Source organism: Cryptomeria japonica, chromosome 5, assembly GCF_030272615.1.
Source record: "Cryptomeria japonica chromosome 5, Sugi_1.0, whole genome shotgun sequence".
NCBI classification, from domain to species: domain Eukaryota; kingdom Viridiplantae; phylum Streptophyta; class Pinopsida; order Cupressales; family Cupressaceae; genus Cryptomeria; species Cryptomeria japonica.
Genome location: NC_081409.1, coordinates 162,769,393 through 162,794,188, shown reverse-complemented (window position 1 = coordinate 162,794,188; position 24,796 = coordinate 162,769,393).

Sequence of the window (24,796 nt, the reverse complement as noted above, 5' to 3'; positions counted from 1 at the left end):
TGCATAACATATGTTGAACAAAGAGTATCTTGTGAAGTGGAAGGACATACTAGTTAAAGATTCATCATGGATTTCTTAGGCGGAGGTAAACTGGATTCATTTTCCTCTGACCCAAACAAAGTGTGGGACTCACATTTTCAACAAACTGAGATGTTTGATGCAGGAGTATCCTTGGTTCTTGGAAATCTTGCATCAACCAAAAATAAAAACATTTTCTTTCAGTTTAGTCTTGTTTTGTAGTTTTAGCATTTCATTCTGAGTTTCTTGGAATTTTCTCATAGAATCTTGTGGAGCTAGATTTTAATTGTGGAAATGTTCATTTACCTTATCCTTAGTTTGCAGGAAATTTGGATCTTTTCCCAGCAAGTTATCACTTCCAAAATTTGAGATAGTTTTCTAGCTTAGAACACCTGAACTGCTTGGACCTATTTGTCTATTAGTGGATCTTGCAGATCACTTTCGTAGCTTATGGAGCTTCAATTTGTTGTTTACAATGTTCTTTGGCATGTGGCCAACCTTCCCTTGGGTCCACACTTCATTCTATTAATTTTCCCGAAGGATCTCTTTAGTGGAGGCTGACCTTGTTGTTTTACACATTTCATTTTGTTCATTGGTATTTGTTCCATCTTGGACCAATGTGGATCATTCTTGATCATTTAAATCAATGTAATCAAGAATGTAGTAAAAAATGATTAGAAGATAGAAGAATAATCTCAAGGTTAGGAGGTCCAGAGTTGACTCACATTCTTGCTTGAACCCAAATGTTGTATAACATGCATGTTTTGTATTCAGATCAGGGAGTCGAATCTTATGAGCCCACATGTTGCCGACAGTTTATAACTAATTTTTATGATAGAATTTTTTTTTTTCTACATTGCCTCCATCACATTGAGTTGTTCCTGCTATGTAACTCTTGCTGCATGGTCCAAACAGTTCTCTTAGAGGACTCTCCCTATCATGACTGCACCAAGTGGTATCAGAGGTAGATCCTCCAAAAGAAGCTTGACCGCTTGAGGAGATTCGGGATGGTCAATTTTCCTTTCAAGAAGGATAGTCTGAGATTTGATGGAATGAACTACACTCTTTGGAAAATCCTGATGCAATTTCATTTGAGATGCATTGGATAAGAGTACTAGAATATTACTAAAAATGTATATTTAATGTTCCTCAGAATGGTCTTACTACTCTGGATGAAATAAAGGAAGAAAAATACAATATTAGAGCTAAGGAAGCATTGTTGAGTGCCTTGTCAGATTCTGAAATGACTAATGCGATGGACTTAGAGATTGGTCATGAGATCTAGATAAAATTGGAAACCTTGCATGAAGGTGATAGCCATGTGAAGATTGCTAAGTTGCAGATCTTGAAGGGTAAATATGAGAACTTGAAGATGAGTGAATATGATTACGTTACCTCTTTTATACAAAAAGTGAATGAGCTTGTGTGCAAAATTAGATGTCTCGATTGAGTATTAGAATAATCTAAGATTGTTACTAAAGCACTGATATCCTTGCCTCCTTACAAACATAAAGTTGTTTCTATTGATGAGATCTGAACCTTGACAAATATGACAAGAGATACGCTAATTGGTAAACTTGTTTCTTTTGAGTTGAGTGAGTTTGGACTCTCTTCCTAAGATTGAATTTGCATTCAAATTTACTATTTTTGAGAAGTAGAGATATGATCCAAGAGAAAGTTCTACAAGATTATCTAGATATTAGAAAGAAATGAAAGAGATGGAAAATGAAGAAAGAGAGATTGAGGAAGTTGAAGCACTTATTACCAAAAGATTGCCTAAAGGTGTCAGTAAGTATGAAGGAAAGTTACCTCTTAAATATTTTTCATGTAATAAGATAGGACATTTTTCATCAAGGTGTCTAAAAAGAGAGAGAAATCCTAAGAATCCATTTTACCCATATAAGCCTAAATATCAGAAGAAGTGTTATTATGTTGTTGATGAAGGTGTGACAGATGATGAGTCGAATAAGGGAAATTTAGGAGATTAATTTGTGTTAATTTCTATCAAGGAAGATGATCCTGTAGCTACAGATTATACAAGTTTCACTAATGAGGAGAAAACTTTAGCTGTTAAAGTTGAGGAGAAAGATGAATGGGTAATTGACAATGGTTTCTCTCATCATACGATAGGTGAAAAGAGTAAATTTGGAAAAGTATGATGGTGGTATAGTAAGCTTTTCTGATAACAAAAATTGTATAATCCATGGTAGAGGTTATATTTCTCTTGATGGTAAGTACAATTTTGATGATGTGTTGTATTTTAAAGGTTTAAAGAATAATCATTTAAGTGTTGGTCAAATGGTTGATAAGGGATATAACTTGCAATTCAAGAATGGAAAATGTGAGATCTTGAGTAGCTCTAGAACTAAGATTGCATCACGTACAAAGACTAAAGGTAATATCTTTCACTTCAATGCTGGTGATAAAAGTTGTTTGATTGCTCATATTGATAAAAGTTGGTTATGGAATAGAACGATGTGTCATGTAAATTTTGATTGCATGGTTAAGAAAAGTTCTACTCAAGTATTAAGAGATCTACTGAAGTTAATAAATCCTTCTAATCCAATATGTAAGGAATGACAATTAGGGAAGAAGATAAGAGTTATTATAAGAGAAAATCATATAATTCTAATGTATTGTTGGATCTTGTGCATACTCATCTATGTGGTCCTTCTAGAGTAAGAAGCTTGCAGGTTGATAGGTATTTCATGTTGCTAATTGATGATTATTCAAGGATGATGTGGGTTACCTTTTTAAGAGAGAAGTCTAAAGCATTGGAGAAGTTCAAGATTTTCAAATCTAGAGTTGAAACTAAGACTGCATTGAAGCTAAAGTGTTTGAGATCTGACAGAGGTGGAGAATTCACTTCCAGTGACTTTAATGAATATTGTGAAGGGCATGGAATTAAGATATAGTTATTTGCTCCTAGGACACCATAGTAGAATGGTGTTGTGGAGAGAAATAATAAAATAGTTCAAGAAGCTTCTAGAACCATAATGGTTGAACAAAATGTTTTGCATGTGTTTTGGAGAGAAGTTGTGAGAACTGCAGTACGCACTCTTAACCAGGTAAATATCAAAGGTGAAACTCGTAAGACTCCTTATAAGTTATGGTTTGGTCATGCCCCTACTATTAGATATTTCAGAATTTTTTGTATTAAATGCTATATCAAAAGAGATGAAGATCTTGGAAAGTTTGATGCTAGATTTGATGAAGGAATCTTTCTTGGTTATTCAACATATATTAAGGCCTACCTATGTTATAATTAAAGAATGAGGAAGATTGTTCAAAGTGCTAATGTGAAGGTTGATGAAGGTAATATGAGATATATTAGATCTTGTGAATATGATTCTAATGATTAGTATGCTAGTTCAGATAAACTTGAAGATGTAAGTTGACAAAGGATGATAATTCTCTGAAAGCTAATAAAAATAGATATAGATCTATGATTGGTGGAATGTTGTATTTGACTCAAACTAGACTTGACATATTGAATGCTATGTGACATATTGCTAGATTTCAAGCTCATCCAAAAAAATCTCATGTTATTGCTTAATAAAGAATATTAAGATATTTGAAAGGGATAGTTGAATTGTTGGAATCAAGGAACATTGAGAGGGGGGGTGAATCAGTGTTCTACAATTTTAACTTTATTAACCCTATTTTTTAACCACTTAATTCAAATGAAGGAAAATAAAGTGCAGAAATATAAAACCAAGCTCAGCAACACCAAAACACCAAGATTTTTATGTGGAAACCTGGTTAAGGGAAAAACCATGGTGAGATTCAAACCCACAATATTAATATATGGTGTTAGAAGTATAAAAATATTACATAAGGGGAATGCACATGCATTTAGGCACATTGCCTACAACTCACTGCTCAATTAAAAGTAAGGGCTACAACCTGGAAGCCTCACTACCTTAAAAAATGATTACATGTAATAATTGGAATGTCTAAACAAATAAGATCAAAAAATGCCAGATATAGTTTCGGCTAAGCTCATAATACTCTGATCTACACCACTACTCTGTTCTAATATTCTGTTGTATTCTGGAGCACCAATTTGTCAACTGTGCACATGGAAAACACACACAATCAGTCATACACACTTCACACATAACCATCAATCTACCAAATGATCAAATCAATTGGTCTTATATATCTGCAACATCAATTTAGGTCTTCATCAAGTCGGCCCAAAAATGCATAACATGCAACATGAAACATGTTACCCAAGTCGGCTCAATCTGATACAAAAAAAACAAGTGGACCAAAATAGATTGTCCACATGCTTCTCATATGTCAAGTCAACAACCTCAAACACACAAACAACTACCAAAATTGATCTGCAAGATTCGCACAATGAATCTTCACATGCTACTACCATGATGCACTATTCTACTAGAAAATTGTCTACCAAATCTTCCAACTTACTCAATTCACAATATTGGAGGCCATAAACCTGGAATAAGGTAATTTACACATCCATAATATATCTCTGAGATCTGCAACTTCAAATACCCAACACAACTGAATTGCCAGCTACAACATTCTACCCTCCGTCAAATGACCGGTTCTTCTCATCGAACCTTACTGTACCTTAATCAATCTTCCAATATGAATGAATCATGAAATGCGGATTTGATATTTGACTCTAGTTGCCATCAATGAAAATATTTGATCATCAATATGGTGTCTCTTTCCAACAAATATTTCATATTGATTAAGCATATTAGAAGTAGTCTCCTCTCAAGATAATTCAACTTTGGTACTTGTTTGAAATGACTATGTCATAAATAGAAAAAGAAAAAATATTCATAGATCACAATTATGTTATTGTTCCACAAGTGATGAGGCTCGAGAATTATAGTGATATTAATATCCAAAAGCCAATATCAATAAAAAACAACAACATGGTTGATGTATCTTGAGCCCCATAATTTATGGAACAATAACATAATTTTGCGATCTATGAATATTTTTTCTTTTCTATATATGAAATAGTCATTTCAACCAAGTACCAAAGTTGAATTATCTTGAGCTCTCCTTTGGAAATCTCGTAAGAAAGGATTTGTCCAAAAGCCGAAAGGATGTAACCTTTCTATAAAAATCAATCGAAACAACATATATGGTGAAGGAAAGAATGAATAAGGAAATAATAAACACAACATGGAGTTCCTAGTGAACCATCCTTTTATTAAAACACTTACAAATGTAGTCTATCATAAAATAGACTAAAACCTAGGGACACTCCTCCAATACTTCCACATGGCCAATAATACCACTTGTGCATAGTGATACAACTCACCATAAAGCTCCAAATTCACACATCTCTCAAAGGATAGAGAACCTCCTTAAATATAGGAGGAAGGGCAACTTCACTAGTCATACCTTTTCAATAACCCCCATTCATAAATAATTAATAATCTAATATTATTAGAATAAAATTATTTCAAATGGGATATTCCCATAAAGAATATAATATATAAGGTTTTATATTCTTATATTTTAATATTTTATATAAATGTTATAAGGATCTGACCCCTAATAACATTATGTTATAACAAATGTTTACATAAGAAAATGCATTACTTTAAGCAAAACAGGTCCTAAACAAGGAACACACATGTACTCGCATGAAGGAATATTCAATGCAAGAAAATATATTAAAATATGCAAAAAGAAACTATAAAGAAGAGCTAATCTTAAAAGAGAAAGAGAGAATTGAATGTGTATGTTTTCCTTTCTCCCCAAGCGGGGAAACAAGGAAAACATATGCTTTTACCTTAAGATGTTTGTTATTGAAATAACATCACCACTCATGACAAAGAGCCCCCAATGAATTTAACTACTAGTGTCATAGGGTGAGTAGCAACATGATAGGGTGAATGAAGTGCTAAGGCACTACCTTTTCACCAAGAAAAAAGGCAAGATTAGATATAAGAGTTATGCGATATCTATCATATTGGTCTCGAACAAAAGTTTTAAAGGCTTTACAATTTCAAAGAGAATGAGAATCACTACGATGAAAAAGACAATGTTCATCACCTTCCTTATACTTGTAATTGTGATTAAGTCTAATTAAAGGAAAAACAACATTCTTATCATACTTGAATCTCCAAAAGATTCTAGTAGCTGATTTATCTTGATCATCAATAGGAGCAGGTCTTGTCTCTTCAGATGTAGGACAAGGGTCTCTAGAAGGAGGATGGTTGTCTTATTTGATTTTGATGGTTTCATTATCAATGAGTCCTTGTTTTTACTTTTTAAAATCAAGACAATCATTGGCATAATGTTCATGAGTTTGATGATAAGAGCAAAAAGGATTGTTTGAGGAAGAAGCACCTTTACATGGACAAAAATTTCTATATATTGAAAGATACTCCTTAAATATTTGAATTTTAAGAAGGTCATCCATAGGTGAATGATGAGGATGTCCTAGGCCTTTGGTACTAGCTTGGGAAGGAGCATTTATAGGGACTTTGCTACCTTGTTCATATTTTCCAAGTCCTTGTCCTCTATAACCTTGATTTGAAATTATGTTATAACCACTCCTATAAGAGATTTTTTATTGTGAAAAAAAATGACCATTATCATAAATATATTTAAAATCTATATTATAAGGACACATCAAAGGATCAAAGGGAAAATTAGATGAAGAAGGAATACACTTTACAAGAATTTTCTCCTTTCTATCATCATTACTCATATCCTCTTTGATAGGTTGGGAGGGAATATCCTTATCATCTAGGGATTCATATTTTCTTAATGTTATATAACGAGATAGGTCATGAATAAAATGCATAACATCATCTTCCCTACATATTTTTTGATGACTAAGATAATCTCTATAAAAATAAGGAGGGTCTAAAGGAATTGGTAAATGAACATGTTGATCTTTCCCCCCTTGAAATAGAGTATTCCAATGAGAATAGGATGGTGTCATCTTTATGTTCAATGATTTCTCTCCATTAGAGAGATCATTAATAGGAGAGTATTGAATTTTTCCTCATTCACATTAGATACCCTAGGAGAGGTACAAGTGTTAATTTTTTTTATGTCATCTTTAGGATTATCATTGTCAACAAAATCCTTTATGTGATCTACACATGTGATGCATATACTTAATCATGTAATCATATAAAAACATATAACTTGGATAAAATATTTGAGATATTATTTGCAAGTAGGAAACATTTTAGAAACCCTAAAAATGCAATATGCAAAAGTACTATGGATCAAAATAAGCAGTATAAAATATTATCCAACACATGATTATGACAAATGTAAATAAAAATAAATGTAATCATATGTGAAATAGAAAGAAAATTAGATTTAGTAATTTCCATTGTAAGTGCTTAAAATCAGATTTGAAAATACAAGTGAAAAATTATACAACCCACAAGACAAAATTAGAAAAATAAATTAGGATTTTTATGAAATTAACCACTAAATTTATGAAATTATGATCTATGAGAGCCAAATTAATTTTTCAAATACCTAAAAATTAGATCTGAGACCATAAATTTGGAAATAAACATGGAAGATGCCAGGTTCACCAAAATGTAATGTTGGTGAACACTACCTATCAAATGAATGTAACTATAAGTGCATAAGATATATTTTTTAGAAATGATTGAAAATATGAATTAATTAAGTGAATATGAATCAAATATAAAAATAAAAATTAGAAGGAATGTAATGAGAGTCAGGTTCACCAAAATATAATATATGAAAATAAGGATAACATGAGGATTATTGAAATGATCTGACAAAAATAGTAAGCTACAAATGTCCCACGGAGCCAACAACTTGGATTTGAGAAAATTGAGATGTTTAAAACCTATCCTTTGAAGTTTAGACTAATTTTTTGAGACTAGGTACCATAGATCCACTTTTGTCATCCAAATTTTCCGTCATCAAAAGCTAACCTACTCATCATTGTTGACTCTGCCCGATTTTTGAGTACAACTCCACACTTGTTTCCTCCACAAATAAATAAAGGGAAAGATGTTTGGATTAGGGGTTTTACTTAGGTCAAAATCCATTTTTGAAATTAACCATGAATAAAATAATAAAAATACTGAAATAAAGGTTACGGAGATATACCTCAAATCTGCAATTGTTGATGATAATGCACAATTCTCTTTGAATGTAATCACAAATATTGAATGTAATGGCATGAAAAACACATGGAAATAAAAAACCTAATCACACACATGCTTGAATGAATATTGATGTAACTTTTCTCCATAATGGTTGATGATGAATATGCAGCCTTGAATCTCTGAAGATGCTTAATGATGAATGCTTCATGGATGCATGAACAATAGGGATGAAGTCTTCTATTGATTCTTTTAGGTCTAAATGAATTGATATAATGTCTTTATATAGGGTTTTATATGTACTTTACCTATTAGGCTGACCTCCAACAGTCATGTGTAGCCCTGAGGATCAAATGTTCAGGGGGAGATATAGCACCCACCCCTTTGAGAGGTTTAAATAGAAACCCAAGATCTAGATGCCAATTGAATAGAAAAAATGCAAGAGAGAAAAATATAAACAAGAACATATTGTATTCTCATCAAGATGCAAAAATCAATCAATCATAAAATCTACACGAGCTTGATTATAAAGCCAAGGCTATAGGGAAAGAGAGTACACGATCATGAAATGTGGCCCAATGAGATGTAAGGGTAGGTATGAATAGGTAGGATAAATAATAGATAATTCCACTAAAGGTGGATCACCCACTGAAGGTGGAATTATCATACTGCTATAAGTGGATATGGAAATGTGATAAAAAGATGTAATGGTAAAAATTAGGGTTTCACCAATTAAGGTAACAAAACCACTAATTTTACTTAAGAAACTACCACATTGAAATAGGGATGGACCTAATAGATCTAGGATTAAGACCAATAGGAAAAAGTCTAAAATTTTTATTAGGTTCACCTAGTTAGGGTTTGGTTCTTATTTCTAAGTTGAATTGTGAAAATATTGAAATTAGGGTAAAATAGGTGATTATTGAAGTGATCGGGAAAAAATAGTGGTATACAGTTGTCATATGAAGACATCAACCTGGATGTGGGAAAAATAAGATGTCACAAATTTGTTCCTAGAAGTTCAACCTTATTTTTCAGAACTAGGTAGTATCAATATGCCATGGTCCTCTAAATTTCTCACCGTCGAAAGCTAAACCTGTTTGTCTCTGTGAATTATGTTGATCCTCCTAAACATAGTTTTGTACCTATTTCCTATACACAAAAAGAAAGGAAAAATTATTGGGAATAGTGGTCTGCCTATGTCAAACCTTGGTTTAGGAATTAACCTTGAATGAAATAATGCAAATACTAAAATAAATGTTGAATAGATATACGTCATATTTGTGATTGTTGATGATGATGCTTTTCTCTTTGAATCTAATCATTGTTGTATGAAATGGAATGACAAACACAAAACCCTAATCAAACACACATGCTTGCATAAGATTGATGTAATTTTGTTCCAAAATACTTGAAGGATTAATATGCAACCTTGAAGATCTCAAAAAATGCTTTATAATGAATGCTTCATAGATGCACAAGTACTTTATTTCAGATGTGGATGGAGTCTTAGATCTAAAATAAATTGATATGATGTCTTTATATAGGGGTTTCTAGGTAAATTACACATTAGGATGACCTCCAACAGTCATGCAAAACCACGAGAATCAATTCTTACCACTGAGATATAGCCTTAAACCTATTTAAAATTGGGGCCCAATTGAGTGGAACCGTGGAATTTTGGGGCACTATGGTCTAGACGAGGGTGCATCCCACCACAATCAAGACAAAAAAAATCTAAAATAGGGTGGGTACACCATGATCGGACCCACAAAAGGTTGTTTATAGCCTAAAATCTATAGAATAGGCACAAACATACCTAGAAAGGAGATGGATAGGGCACACTAAGGAAGGGGCAAAACCATGAGATGTAAATTGGCCTAGTGATAATTTGTGATGCTACATTTAAATCCCCCTCTTTAATGGGAGTATGAGCCTATGCAAATACTCATGGTAAAGTAGATAAAAGATGAAAGAGAAGAGAAATTAGGAGCACAATCACAAGGAGTATAAGAAGTCATTAATTTTGAGGAACCAATTTCCAAATCTTAGGATCTTAACTCACATAATTGCACGCAAGGGCACACGAAACAAGACAAAGACAAAAAGACAAACAAAGACAAAAGGAAAAATACACACAACACAAAATCTAAAACCAAAAAAAAACCTCATGTCAACTAGTTGTAGAGACCTCGATAATCAAAATATCTCAACCACTAAAATCATTCTTGAAAATGCCATCACAAGAACATAAGCGATCACATAAAAATAGCAAGATAATGCATCAAATAATGAACTACAAATAGAAAAGCTATGAGCTCAAGATGAGAAGAAAAGAGAGAGAGGCATGGATATCACACTCTAGTTGTGTTTTTATAGGTGATCCATGTGAAGAAGAGTGAGAGAGGATATGGATTCAACATTCTAGTTGTGTTTTTCTAGGTGATCCATATTGGGGAGAAGAGTAGGAATAGCCTAGATGTGGTTTGCTAGTTCCACTCATCTTGCTATGTATGAAATTATTTGGTTTCAGGTGTTAAGCATCCTGTATTAGAGTTTGTTTTCTCTAGTTTTGAGCATCCAACAACTAATGTAAGACATGGAATTAACATGCAAATGTGTGTCTGGTATCGGGAATATCTTGTGTTACAAGAGTTTGTTTTCTCTGGTTTTGAGAATGTTTAATCCTATTTATGACAAATATATTCTTGGTTTCAAAAACATCTCATGTAAGAGTATGTTTTCTCTAGTTTCAAGAATTTATAACCTTGTGTAAGACATATAAATGTCGTGTCAGGTTTTAGGAAGAAGAATATTGTGTAAGAGTTTGTTTTCTCTAATTTTTAGAATGAACAACCCATTTAAGACATGCAAAAACATTGTACAATATAGTACAAAGACAGTGATATGCTCTGCCATAGCCCTATGTTAATGTCTTAACCTGCTAGAAACAAGGATACCCATATTCAACACCAAGGAGATATCCTTTGAGGATACAATGTTTATAAATCCAAGCTAAATTAGATGTAAAAATACACTTGAAAAATTATGCAACCCACAAGTTAATTTTAGAATAATAAATTAGGGTTTTTTTAAATTTTAACTTTTATTTATAAAATTCAATTGAAAATAAAAACTATGACTGAAAATTTGAATTTTAAAATGCATACAAAAATCAGATTTGAAACAAGAAATTGGAATTAAGCATGGAAGATGTTGGGTTAACCAAAATGTAATATGGTGAAAATTAGGAAGTAGGGTTTCACTAGGTAAATCCACTAAATAACCTAATAACAGCATACATTGAAAGAGTATTGAACCCAATAGATCTAGGCTCAATCCCAATGTGGAAAGGTTTGAAATGTTGATTGCATTCACTAGTTTGAATTCGTTATCCTCTTTCTTAGTTTAATTTGGAATGTAAGTGTGAAATTAGGGAAAAACCATGAATAAGTAAAAAAAATTGATAGATACAGTAAGCTACAAATATCCTATAGAGCCGCCAACTGAGATATAGGCCAAAGAAGATGTTTAGAATCTCTTCTCAAAAGTTTAGGCTGATTTTTCAAGTCTAGGTAGCACAGATCTGCCCTAGTCCAAATTTTTTATTGTCAAAAGATGAACCTATTCATCACTATCGACTCTAATGGATTTCCTGAGTATATCTCTTACACCTATTTCCTACCCACAAAAAGAAAGGAAAAGATGTTGGGAATAGGGGTTTTCCTTAGGTCAAACCTCGATTTTGGAATTAACCATGAAATTGAATTGATAAATAAAATGAAAGACTATAATAAAATGCTTTCCTTTTGAGGGAAAGGCTAAAATGCTTGAAACAATAATGTATATGTTGATGAAGTTTTCTTTGACATTCACACAAAATTTTGAGGGTTTCATGTAGAGTGTCTTCATAAACAAGTGATCATGGATGTCATCTTCAATACTTGAACTTGACTTCACTTGTTCTCCAATACTTGATGAATAATTGATTTCTTGCTCATTTGAATTGAACTAGGACCATAATTTTGCCTCTTGAAAAATGTTAGGTCTTAAATGAGAGGGGTAGACCTATTTTATACTTGTTGTACCTTTCCAAGGTTAACGTAATATTGATGTGTTCTTGCTTGTGTCTCTATTGTGGATAAAATGAATTTAGTTCCATAACAATTGAAACATGAACTAATCTACATGGAATAGGGTCAAGGAAACCCCAATACTTCAATCTATAGAATGCAAGTGGCTAATATGCACTTTAAACCCCCATAGGAAATAAATTTAACAACAATATGATAAAATAATATATTTGAGATATAGAATTCAGCTGAATGCTCTTTTAACAATTTGAAACAAGTTGAGATTAATTGGAACATAAATTAGTAGCTGAAACTGAACATTATTCTTGTCATTACCAACACAAATAGAAAGGAGATAAAATATTTGAATATTGTTAAATTTATTTCTCTTAGAATAAATTTAGAAGAAAGAGATGGTATGTATTATCATCTCTTATTTTTATAGAAAATTCTCATACACTAATGATATGAGGTCAAGGACAATTATTACAAGTATGCTTTCTATATAAAAGCTTACTTAAGAAAAACATCACCATGAATTTTTAAACTCGGAGATGGAATTAAATTGACTACATGAAGTGAAATACAATATAGAACTATTGAGTTGTAGGAACATGCATGTGGACATAAGAGTGAAAGAATGCAAGCACATGTGCATGCATTACTGTCTATAAGTCTCTTGCAACTAATAACTTCAGCAAGAACTGAATGAAAAATATGAATGGAAGTAGCTTTTTTTTCTTAAGACAATAACAAATTGTATCAAGATTGGTTTAGAGAGTTAATTTAAAATACAGAGACAAGTGTATCTTTATACCATTGTTAGCATGCGATTAACATATAATACAACCTAGTTTGTTAGGATGATAGAACCCTAGATTGAAGTTCTAGCCGAGTAGGGTGGTGAACATTGACTAAATGTTCATTCATGCTTGCAACTAGGAAACCTTGGACAAGGTGGTGTTGAGCTACATAAACGTTTGTCAGTTCACATGGTTTAGATGCACTAACTAGTTAGAGGTCATGCTAGTTTGGAGGTACCTATATTGTGTGATTGACTGGAGTCATGTAGGGTCATAAGACCGGCATTAGATGACATTAGAACTAACATCCGTTACACCCTCATGAAGCATATAGCCTTTTCTAGTAGGAAGATGTGTAGGGGGTTGCCAGGTTTGTGGATGGAGGTATAGTGGCTCGATGATACTTTCCCTTTGGCTAGTTTACCATGGTTCCTAAAAATTCAAAATACAATCCAGATACAGTAGATCCTAAACTCCTCTTGTACTTTATTTAATGTTGTACTATGTTAGTGATAGATCTTTGATCAGTTTATATGCATATGTATTCATTATTGGTTATTAGTGTATATTAATTCTTATCGAAAAAAAATATTTCTTTTACTTATTTGAAAAAAAATTTAGTAGTATGATATGTCATTTGTAAAAGATTGAAATCTTAGTTTACCTTTCTTTCTTTCTATAGATTAAGCATGTTACAACAATCATATTTGAGGAATATATAAAATGGAATATCATCTATAAAAATTCATGTAAGCATAATAGATGAGGAAAAATTAATATCTGAATGTTGGAGAAAATGTGACACTCTATTTATGAAGTTTTGTTACCTACAGATATTGTTAAGAAAAGAACTCAATAGGTTACAGGATCGGTTTAGATACACAAAACAAAAAGATGTTAAGCATTATGTTCCTTCTTTAAGAATTTCAATAAAGAAAGAAAGTAAAACTGATATGACCTTGAAGAAAGGTGGTGTGTCTTCCTTTTTGTTAAAAAGGAAAAATGTTGTCTAAACCTATGGTCCAAATTTTCCATCAAGTAAAGTAAAAAAAAAAACCTATTAAGTCAAAATTTGCTACTTCATCCAAACACATGATAAAATTTTGGTAATTATAGAAATCAAATAGGGGTAAATATGGTCCTAGTTTCCAAGGTTTTGTTGGTTATTATATTATAGAATATTCTAAAACCGTAAAAAATTGTATTAGGGGGATTCACGAATTAAATATCATGTTGAGTGAAAATCTATTGGTGATTCTTGTGAAGTTGAAAAACGAAATCAATCAAAATAAATGTGTACTAAGTCTAATAATATCTAATTTTTTTCTCATTCAGGATGTCAAGCTTACCTTTCTAGTAATTTCTTTGACCCACACCCGTGTGCATTATGCGGTTTGCATACTCATTATGCTAGACAATTTTATCTACTAGATCCACCTTCAATGTCCATGAGGAATATGAATTTTGATTGTATATATTATTTAAGGTGAAATCCAAGGTTGATTTGTTAACCAAATCTTATAAGATATTTCAATCTATTATTGATGGTAAAAACGTGCCTTCTCATATCGAGGATGGTGTTAATGATTAAAATTCTTTTGTTGATGTTGTAGATCTCATTGAGCCTAGATTGAATATAATTAATATTGACATTTCTAAGATACCACTCAATTTTTTTTATAAGCATTCAATTGCTGAGAATATTGAAGAAGTGCATCTGCTTCCCATGGAGAATGATTTGGCTACCATTGGAGATGCAGTTTATGATGATTATGATGATGTTGGTCATTACTATGTATTCCAATTATTTTAAGATATGGAGGTAAAGATGTTGCCTCAAGTGTTTAGCAACTCAATTAAATCATTTTGTTAATATTTTTTTCAAATTGTAGCATGGACAAAATAAATCCCAATTTGAGAGTTGTCAAACTAATAGGCTTATTATGAAAATTTGTGAACTATCAAAGTATCAGACTCATTGTCAAAATTTGAGACATTTTATAGCAACAAGATCCTTATCAAAATTTTAGATCCATTAAATAAATAGGCTCAATATCAAATTTCAAACCCTATCATGGTAATCGAGTTAGTTCAAACAAATTTTAAGACCTATCAGAGTAATAGGATTTTTAAAGATCCTTCAGATCAACCATCCAATATTCTTTGCAAACTGCCAGGCTAAGGGAAGTTTGAGCAATTCATTTCATGACAACCCTTCAGATTAAGGGGGGCTGTTAATGTGTTAATCATCAGGCTTGACACATTTATAAATTTTGTAAACTATTTTTAGTTATGTGGTAGTTCAATTATGTTTGCCTCTAAAATTTAAATGTAAACAATTATTCAAATGTAATTTTAATGATACACAATAAAAAATATATTTTATACTCCACCCTCTTGGACCTAGCATTCCTTTTCCTAGTCGTGTCTTCTTTTTTTCACACTGGTAGTTTCCACCTACTCAATGTAACTTGTTTTTCTTCCTAGAGCAAGGTGGTTAGAGAATAATGTTTAGCTAAAGAATTGGCAACATCAGATTCTAAGTTTCCAAACATATTTTTATCTTGTAGCTCATTTAAAAGCACATTATTTTTTAATATAATTCATTTATTAATATGATTTTATAGAAACTACCTAAACAAATCAAAACTTAGAAAATGTTGTTTAAACAAATGAAAACAGATTGTCTGCATCATTCTAGCTCTATAAACTTATAGAGACAGTCCACTATTCAAAATAATAAAAAATAAATTATCGTTTCCTAAGCTACAGTACTGTCTCAAAGATCCTTATTCTAGATGAATTCGATGTGAAGAAGACTGTAGGGAATATCAAAACAGCTGCCTAGAAACATCTATTCTAGTGAACGAAAACATAAAACAGAAAGCGGCATCTAAGAATGCAGCTCTTGTTGCTGCGGTTTTTTCTATAAATGCAATATGCTTTAATTTAACAAAAAAAAAAAACAAACAAAAGCATAAAAACAATGGTGCAAATTTAGAATATTTTCATTAAAATACAAGCCCACAGTAAAAAAAAATATTCTCAGAGAGAAAGTATAAACAATTAATGCATTCTGAACAATTTATCCATCTCTACAACAAAAAAAAAATTGTTGTAGGCTTACCTCAAAATATCTCAATATCACAAGACTCTGCAAGTTGCGGTCTATATACTCTGTAGCCTTCATCCCTTGTTGATAACAAAATTATTGGTGCAGGAGCACCTAAGGGTTTTCAACCCTTAACCAATTTTGGCATGTACATACTATGGACTGGCTGTAAGTCCTTTTTGTTTGCAGTTTTTGAAATTTTGCCTATCGGCAAGACCTACCCCAATCGGAAGGATTTGTCCCGATGCAGTCGCTAGTGGTTGGAGTGGAGTTATCGCATATCAGAAGGAGTGGGTTTGTGCTACCCCGATGACCCGATGATTTAGCATTCGGAGTGGAGCACCTCAAAGATAGTCATTGGGTATCAGATGAAGTAGTTATACGCTACCTCGATGACCCAATGGGAAAGCATAGACACGGATCGGGTTGTACTAGGTATCAGCTGACAGGATTCTCACCTACTTCGACACCCGATAGAGAAGTAGACAGACAAGAGGAGGTTCATCGGTCATCGTGAGGAATGCTTTCGTGTTACACCGACGACCTGATGACAAAGCACAAGCAGAGGAGCATCGGACGAAGCGATTTCTTGTTATCCGGATGCTCAATGGAACATCACAAAGTGGACCATCGGCCATCGGGTTAACCCATTTTGTGGGTCCCCAATGACCCAATGGAAATACCCAGAGAGTGGAGACAAACATCGGCTATCGGACAAAGGGATTTATTGTTATCCTGATGCCCAATAGAAAAAGTGCAAGTGCTGGACATAGTTATCGGCCATCAGTGGCTCCATGTTGAGGTTTACGCCAAAACCTGATATAAAGTGCACAACCAAAGGAGGTTCATCAGGAAACAGAAGTTGACGTTACATTGAAGCCCGATAGGAAGCGCGGAGTGCGACAAGTCACCATCGGCCATCGGGAACTAGGATTTGATGTTACTTGGAAGGCAAATGGTAAAAGAGACAACAAAAGAGCCTGTTATCGGGTATCGATGTAGATATGTTTTGATTACCCCGATTCATTTGATGGAAAGGTGTGGATTTTTGCAAGTCACCAACGGGCATCGGAAGCCAGGTTCTGAGGCTACGTCGATGACCCGATATGGAACTGTTTTCTTTCTATTTTGTAACCATCTGTATTTCCATGACGGATGGATGAGTTATAAGAGTCCACAAAGATGAATTGTAAAGGGTTGGTAGTTGGATCATTTGGATAAACAAAAATAAATATAAAATTCTATTTTCTAGTTTCGATCACTGAAGTATTGTTCTGTATTGTTTTGCTAAGTTTTTTATTACAGTTCTGTAACTAGAGTTTCCTTGTTGTAGTTTGTTTTTATTTTGAATCCACATTGTAAATATGGCTCTGTCTTGAAACTCCACCATGGGATCCACGTGGCCATTGGAGCACTTCAGAAAGAGCCAAAAATGTATAGTATGAGTAGAATAGCAGTACGAGGAAACCAAGAAATGGCAATCGTCATTTCAGCATACTGAGCCTAGGCAAGCTTGGAAGTAGTCAGGATAGGTTTCAATAATGTAATGAAGATAACTTGCAGGGAAGGAATTTTCTGAGAACTAGAAGAAGTTCCAGAAGGCTACAAGCCTGAAACTGTGATATTGTGAATTCAATAAAGGAAAGTTTGCTAAACCAAACAAGATGAGTGGTTTTGCAATAAGAGAATATATGTGTGTTTTTCCTGCACCCATGCAAGGATGTAGTGACCAAGCTTACTTTATGAGCTTCAGGAAGGTGAGATAAGAAATCAAATGGCAAGGAAGCCCTTACGAGTCTAGTGGAGTAGACTTGAAATCTGGGAAGGGATAGGAGTAAACCATCAAAGAAGACTAATTGATGGCTGATTAGGTAGCCTCCCTATCATATTGGTATCAGAGAAAGTTTAGACTTGGGAAGAAAGTAGTTGATGTCAGACACTAAATCAGTGGGATAAAATAGTTCCAGAATGGTGATGAATGCAGAGTTAGCTAAGAAGGTAGAAGACCAGGAGGAAGAGAATACTCTTGAGAGAAAGATTAATTTAACTAGAGAGCAAACTAGACACCGTTAAGGATAAAACTGAGAAAGTAGCAATCCAAGTCAATGAAGGGAAGGGAAAAGAATCAGTAGAAGAGGATAGGATACCTGCCCCAGACCCTGTTCTACCCGAAGAACCTTTCCTAAAAGCCATTGAAGCCTTAGGAGGAAAACCCTTGGAAGGAGTACCACTTTTCTATGGGAAAATGGAGCCTAAAATAGTCATTGGAGAATCACTTTGAGTGTGATGGAATCAATGAAGCCCAAAAGGTGAAGGTAGCTAAATCTAGATTGAGAGGAGCAACCTTGACTTGGTTGAATTTATCCAAGAAGAAAGGAAAAAAGAGGGTAAAAACCAAATAGCCAGTTGGGTAGGAATGGTATCCAAGGTGAGGGAAAACTATATCCTAAAGATTATGAGATCCAATTACACAAAAAGAGACAAAATCTGAGACAAAGAGACTTGGATGTGAGCAGCTACATTGAGAAATTTTAGAAGCTGTGTCTAAGATCCAAGGTGGTAGAGGATGAGAGTATCAAGGTAGCCAGACATTTGAATGGCTTGAGATGCAATATTCAAGAGGAGTTGATTATGTTAAGTCCTAACACCATGCATAAGTGCTATCAATTGGCATTGAAGGTGGAGGAATAGAGCAAGAAGAAGCAAGAATAAAGCAATAGAGAAAGAGGTAGAGGCCAAAGAGGCAGCTTTAGTGGAAGAGGAATAGATCAAAGGTCCTAAGGAGACTCTGGACTTATAGAGAAAAGTGAGGATTCACATAAAAAGAGCAGCTATAGAGGAAGGGGATCATTTAGCAACCCAGGAAGAGGTAGATCTAGTCGACCGGGAAGAGGGTCCTACTTCTCCACCATGAAGTGTTACAATTGCCAAAAGTTGGGTCACCCTGTCTACAGATGTTCTGAGAAGTCTTCTTCATTTCAAGGAGGTGAAAGAAGAGTGACATATGCACAAGAAGATGCAGAAAGAAGCAAGACACAAGGTGTGAGCTTAGCTCCTAAAGATGGAGAAAACTTAATGATGACAAGAGTCTTGATGAAGGAACCAATCAAAGAAGAACCATCTCAAAGAAGAGCTTTGTTTAGGATCAAATGCAAGGTCCTTGATAAGGTTTGTAGAGTGGTGATAAACTTAGGGTCTGCTAACAACATTATGTTAGAGGAAGCAATAAATAAACTGAAGTTGGAAAGAATCCCACATAGTAATCCATATAGGGTCACTTGGCTCAACAAGGAGCATCATGTGGTAGTGAATGAACAAACATGGGTTGAGTTAAACATAGGTAGTTATAAGGATAAAGCCTTCTATTAAATCTTGCCTATGGATGCTTGTCATCTACTTCTTGGTAGACCATGGCAATTTGATAGAAAGGCCATTCACAATGGAGAGAAGAACTCTTATTCTTTTCAAAAGGATGGAGTTACATCCCATATTCAGTCTCTAAGTGGCGAAGGAGAGAGCAGCAAAGCTAAAGTCTCAAATGTGTTATTGGTGAGTGAAAAAGAGTTCATTAACACTCTTAAGGAAGGACAAGGAGTGGGGTTTTCTCTTATAGTGAAACCAAAGGAAGCAAAGCAAGAAAAGAAGGTTCCAATATGTGAGATTTTGCCAAGATCAAGGGCACAATGAAAAGTATAAAAATAGAGATAAAAGAATGACAAGAACAAACTGTATTCTCAAAAATAATCAACTGGATTCACCAATACAATGAATATAGGCCTGCTTATATAGGCAAGGCCATATGGATGTATGAGCACACAATCATGACATGTGGCTCAATGAGAAACAAGGGTAGGTAAGAAATACTAGGGGTAGCTAGGAGAAATAATATAATATTCCACAAGAGGTGGATGACCCACCGAATGTGGAGTGTAACAACAAAACAAGACCACAAAAGGTAGAATTTCTCCTACAAGCTCTATCCCTATGTGCACACTTCCCTAAGTGTCTCAAATCCAAACTATGAAGAAATGCATTATCCTAAGTTAACTTAAGTAAAGTATAATAATATCCATAATGAATATTTATTTACACCAACACCCCCCCTTAAGTGCAACTTAGGGAAATGAAGACTCAAGTCAACAATGCAAGATGGGTCCTGGCTACTAGGCCATGATAGGTACCCATGTACAATATGCAAATGCAAGAAAAACTATGCAATGCAATCTCTCACAAACGGAGAAAAGGAGAAAACCCAGTGGGAAAAAAACTCCCCCCCAAAAGAGAGATGAAAGGACATAAGACTCTCAAAGAAGAAGGACAAAACCTCAAAGAGGAAAAAGTCCCCCCCATAAGAGAGGAAGGAGAAGTCAGCTGACCCCCCAATGACACATCCCGCACCCCCAAGAGAGCTCACAATTGCTGGAACTTAATCTCATTGAAAGGTTTGGTGAATATGTCACCAACCTGCTCCACTATAGGACAATATTGCAAATCAATGACCTACTCCTGAATGAGCTCTCAGATATAGTGCATATGAATCTTGACGTGTTTGGTCCACTTGTGCTGGACCGGGTTCTTCAAGATTGCAATAGCACTCTGATTGTCGCAATGTAGAACTGTCGGCTGTGGAGTGGTGAACCCAAACTCTATGAGAATCTTGTGAAGCCAAATGGTCTCAGTCACTGCGTTAACAGTGCCTCGATACTCAGCCTCAGTCGAAGAGAGAGCAATAGCATGTTGCTTCTTGCTCTGCCAACAAATGGGGCCTGAACCAAGGTGAAAACTGTAACCGGAAGTATACTTACGCTCATCAAGATCACCTACCCAATCGGAGTCTGTGTAACCAACTAGGTGAAGTCTTGTGCCTGCTGCATAGTGAATCCCATAGTGATTTGTACCCTAGATGTAATGAAGGATGCGTTTGGTGGCTTTCCAATGAAGCTCATGTGGTTCTTGCATGAAGCGGGAAACCATGCCAACTGCAAATGAAATATTAGGGTGTGTATGGGTCAAGTAGATAAGACTGCCCACAAGCTGAAGATACAATGTGGCATCAACTGGTGGAGAAGAACACTGAGCCTCAAGGTTGACTCCTGAAAGAAAGGGAGTCAATGTAGGCTTACAATCAACCATATGAAAGCATGCAAGTAGATCAAGAGCATACTTGGGCTGTGCTAGTGTAATCCCGGAAGGTGACTGTGAAATCTCTATCCCGAGAAAGTAGTGCAAAAGACCGAAGTCAGTCATAGAAAATCTATCATGCAAAGCAGATTTGACCCTACTAATGATGGATGCGGTACTCCGTGTAATGATCAAATCATCAACATAGAGCACAAGGATCAAGTGAGAGTCATCCTATCGCAAAATATAGACATTTAGATCGGAATGACACTTGGTGAACCCTGCTAAGAGAAGAAAGGAATCCATCTTGGCATACCAAGCCCTGGGGGCTTGCTTAAGGCCATAGAGAGATTTCCTTAGTCTACAAACCAAGGAAGTATCCTGGATGAAACCCTGCGGCTACTCCATATAAATCTCCTCATCAAGGTCACCATGAAGAAAAGCACTCTTCACATCCATCTAATGTACAACCCAACCATGAGCTGCAGCAATAGCAAGTGTCAAGCGAATGGAGTTAATCTTGGCTACGGGCACAAAGTTCTCAGTATAGTCAACACCTACTACCTGGGAGAAACCTTTCACAACAAGTTGAGCCTTGTACTTATCCACACTATCATCTGCTGCAAACTTGGTCCGATAGATCCACTTACATCAAACCATCTTTCTCCTCTTAGGGAGATGGACTAAATCCCATGTGTTGTTCCTCATCAAGGAACTATACTCTTCCTCCATAGCTTGGTCCCACTCAGGAACCCCTGATGCTTCCTGAAATGCCTGTGGATCAAAAGCAATAGCAATGAATGCATGTGGAAGATCCTGATGCTGTGATCGAGTTCTCCGTGTATCTGAAGGATCCCCAACAAGAGAACCCATGGACTCAAGTGTCTATCGAGCCCAATGAGGTCTAGGTGGAGGTGGAGAACAAGGCTCCTCAATTGCAAGTGGACCCTATGGAGGTGTAACCCTACAAGTCAGAGTTGAAGGAGTCTCATCATCTAAATCACTAACACCACTATCCACAATGGAGTAAGATGGAGGAGGTAGAGAGGCTAAGCTAGGAGAGTTTTCCTCAAAGTGAACACTCCTCTCAATGAACACCTCATGTGTCTTAGGATCCATCAATCTATATGCCTTAACACCCTCAGGATATCCAACAAATATGCAAGGCCAACTCTGAGGTTCCAATGCCTTGCGTTTCTATGGAGGTATGCGAGCCCATGTTGGACACCTAAAGACTCTAAAATGTCTCACAATCAGTTTCCTACCAGCCCAAGCCTCAAAAGGAGTAATACCTTGCAAAGCTTTGCGAGGAACCTAATTCAAGATGTGTGTGGCACAACTGATAGCCTCGGCCCAAAAAGAGGGATCAAAAGAATGTGCATGTCTCATACAGCTAGCCATTTCTTTGAGAGTTCTATTCTTGCGTTCTGCAACTCTATTCTATTGTGGAGTGTATGTGACAGAATGCTGAAGATCAATCCCCTCAAATGTACAAAAATCCTCAAGTCTTTTATTCACATATTCCCTTCCATTATCTGTACGAAGAATCTTCACCACTTTCCCGAATTTCTTCTCCACACGAGTCTTGAAGTCCTGAAATCTATCAAATACTTCACTCTTATGAATAAGAAAGTAGACCCAAGTGAAGTGGGAGTAGTCATCAATGAAGGTGAGGACATAGTGGGCCTTACTAAATGAAGGTGCTAGAAATGGACCTGCTACATAGCTGTGAACAAGTTGAACAACTTCCAAAGCTCTCCAAGCTTTCCCTTTATCAAACTTTTCCTTGGGATGCTTGCCCATGGAACAACCTGAACATACACCCTCTGAAAAACCTGATTCGAGGTAGACCTGTGACCATGTCTTTAGTGCTGAGCTGCTGAAGATAGTGGTAGTTGAGGTGACCAAACCGCTCATGACATAGCTTACTTTCTGAATTTGAATGAGTAAGAAAGGCCCTAGAAGGTGAACTTGGCACAAAGTGGGAGAATGAATAAAGCCTTGAGTTGTTGTTGAATTGTCCCACTGCTACCAAGGCATCATCATCAAGTTCCTTTACCACAACTGAATCTGGTGTAAACTCAACCTTTTTCCCATTCCCATAGTAAGTTATTTGGTAGATAGAGAGAAGGTTGGTATGAAGAACTTGTTGTAACCACAAATGCTTGCCCTTTTCCCTTAGAATGTGTAGAAGAGGAAGGAGATGAATCCATCTTTGTGTAGGCAGATGGCAAGTTGATGTTGTTTTTCTTAAGAAGATTAGTTAACTCATCAACTTGCTTTGTGTGGCATTGATGCTCATCATGACCATACTTCCTGCAATATGCACAAGTTGGCTTATCCTTCTTAGGTGGTGTCCCCTTCTTGGAAGAGGATGAAAAATCACCTTGTGATGGAGAGGATGATTGTCCTTTTTCTTGTTGTACCTGTGACTTAGAGTGCTTCTTCTTCTTGTTGGAATCTTTGCCTTGACCTCCTTGATTCCCTTGATTAGCCACAAAAGCCTTGGATTTTGAAGAGTTGAGAAGGCCCATGTTCAACAACTTAGATTGTTCCAATATCAACATTTCTGTGAAAGCATCAAATGAAGGCATAATATAGGAACTCCCCACTGCCAAACGATGAGTTTGGAAGCTGGACACAAATGTTGCATATTCTGGTGCAAGCTTGTCCAACAAGTTGAATATCAACTGAGCATCCTTTTTGTCAATTCCACAATCCTTAAGCTTTGCTCTTAGCTCATTTGCTTTGGTGACATAATCTTGGATTGTATCAAAACTCTTGGGATCTAAGTTGGTGAGCTCATTGTCAATCTTATAACCTCTGATTTCATCAACTTGACCATACAATTTCTGAAACATATCCCAAGCATCTTTGATTGTAGTACACTATTCAATATGAAAAATAAGGTCATCTGATAGATACTTGCGCAAAGTTCCAAGAGCCATGCAATTCTTAGTGAGCCATTCTAACTGAGCATTAGGATCAACCTTAGGATCAGGTGGTGCTGCTATTGTTCCATCTATGTAATGCGTGAGACCTTTTTCCATTAATTTGCTCCATACTTTAATTTTCCATGATGCATAATTATGTGGAGTTAAAGGTGGAAATTTATGAGGCCTCATTGCAACAAAAATGAAAGAGCACAAGAAAAGAGAGGCACAATCACACAAGACACCCCCCCAAATTCACTCAATCAAAGAACCCTCCCAAAAGTGATGATTTGGCACTTTATACTTAGTGAATGTACAATGGGCCACTTGCAAAAAATGGCAAAGTGGACTTTTGATTTCAATTTTACAATTGCCTCAATAAGGCCAAAAGAGACTCCAACTAATAATGCAAGAGATCTAAACTAAGATCCAAGCAATTTACAAGTACCAAATAGGCCAAATAGGACCAATATATAAAAGTACAATTTCTACTTAAAATCTCTGAAATCTGATCATAGATTATGGAAGTAGATGAAAAAACATGCACTTTCAAAAAAAGGAACCTAAAAAGGAGGTCGTATGAACTCAAACGAGGCCTTTGAAGTTGCAGAATTGAGGATTGGACAGG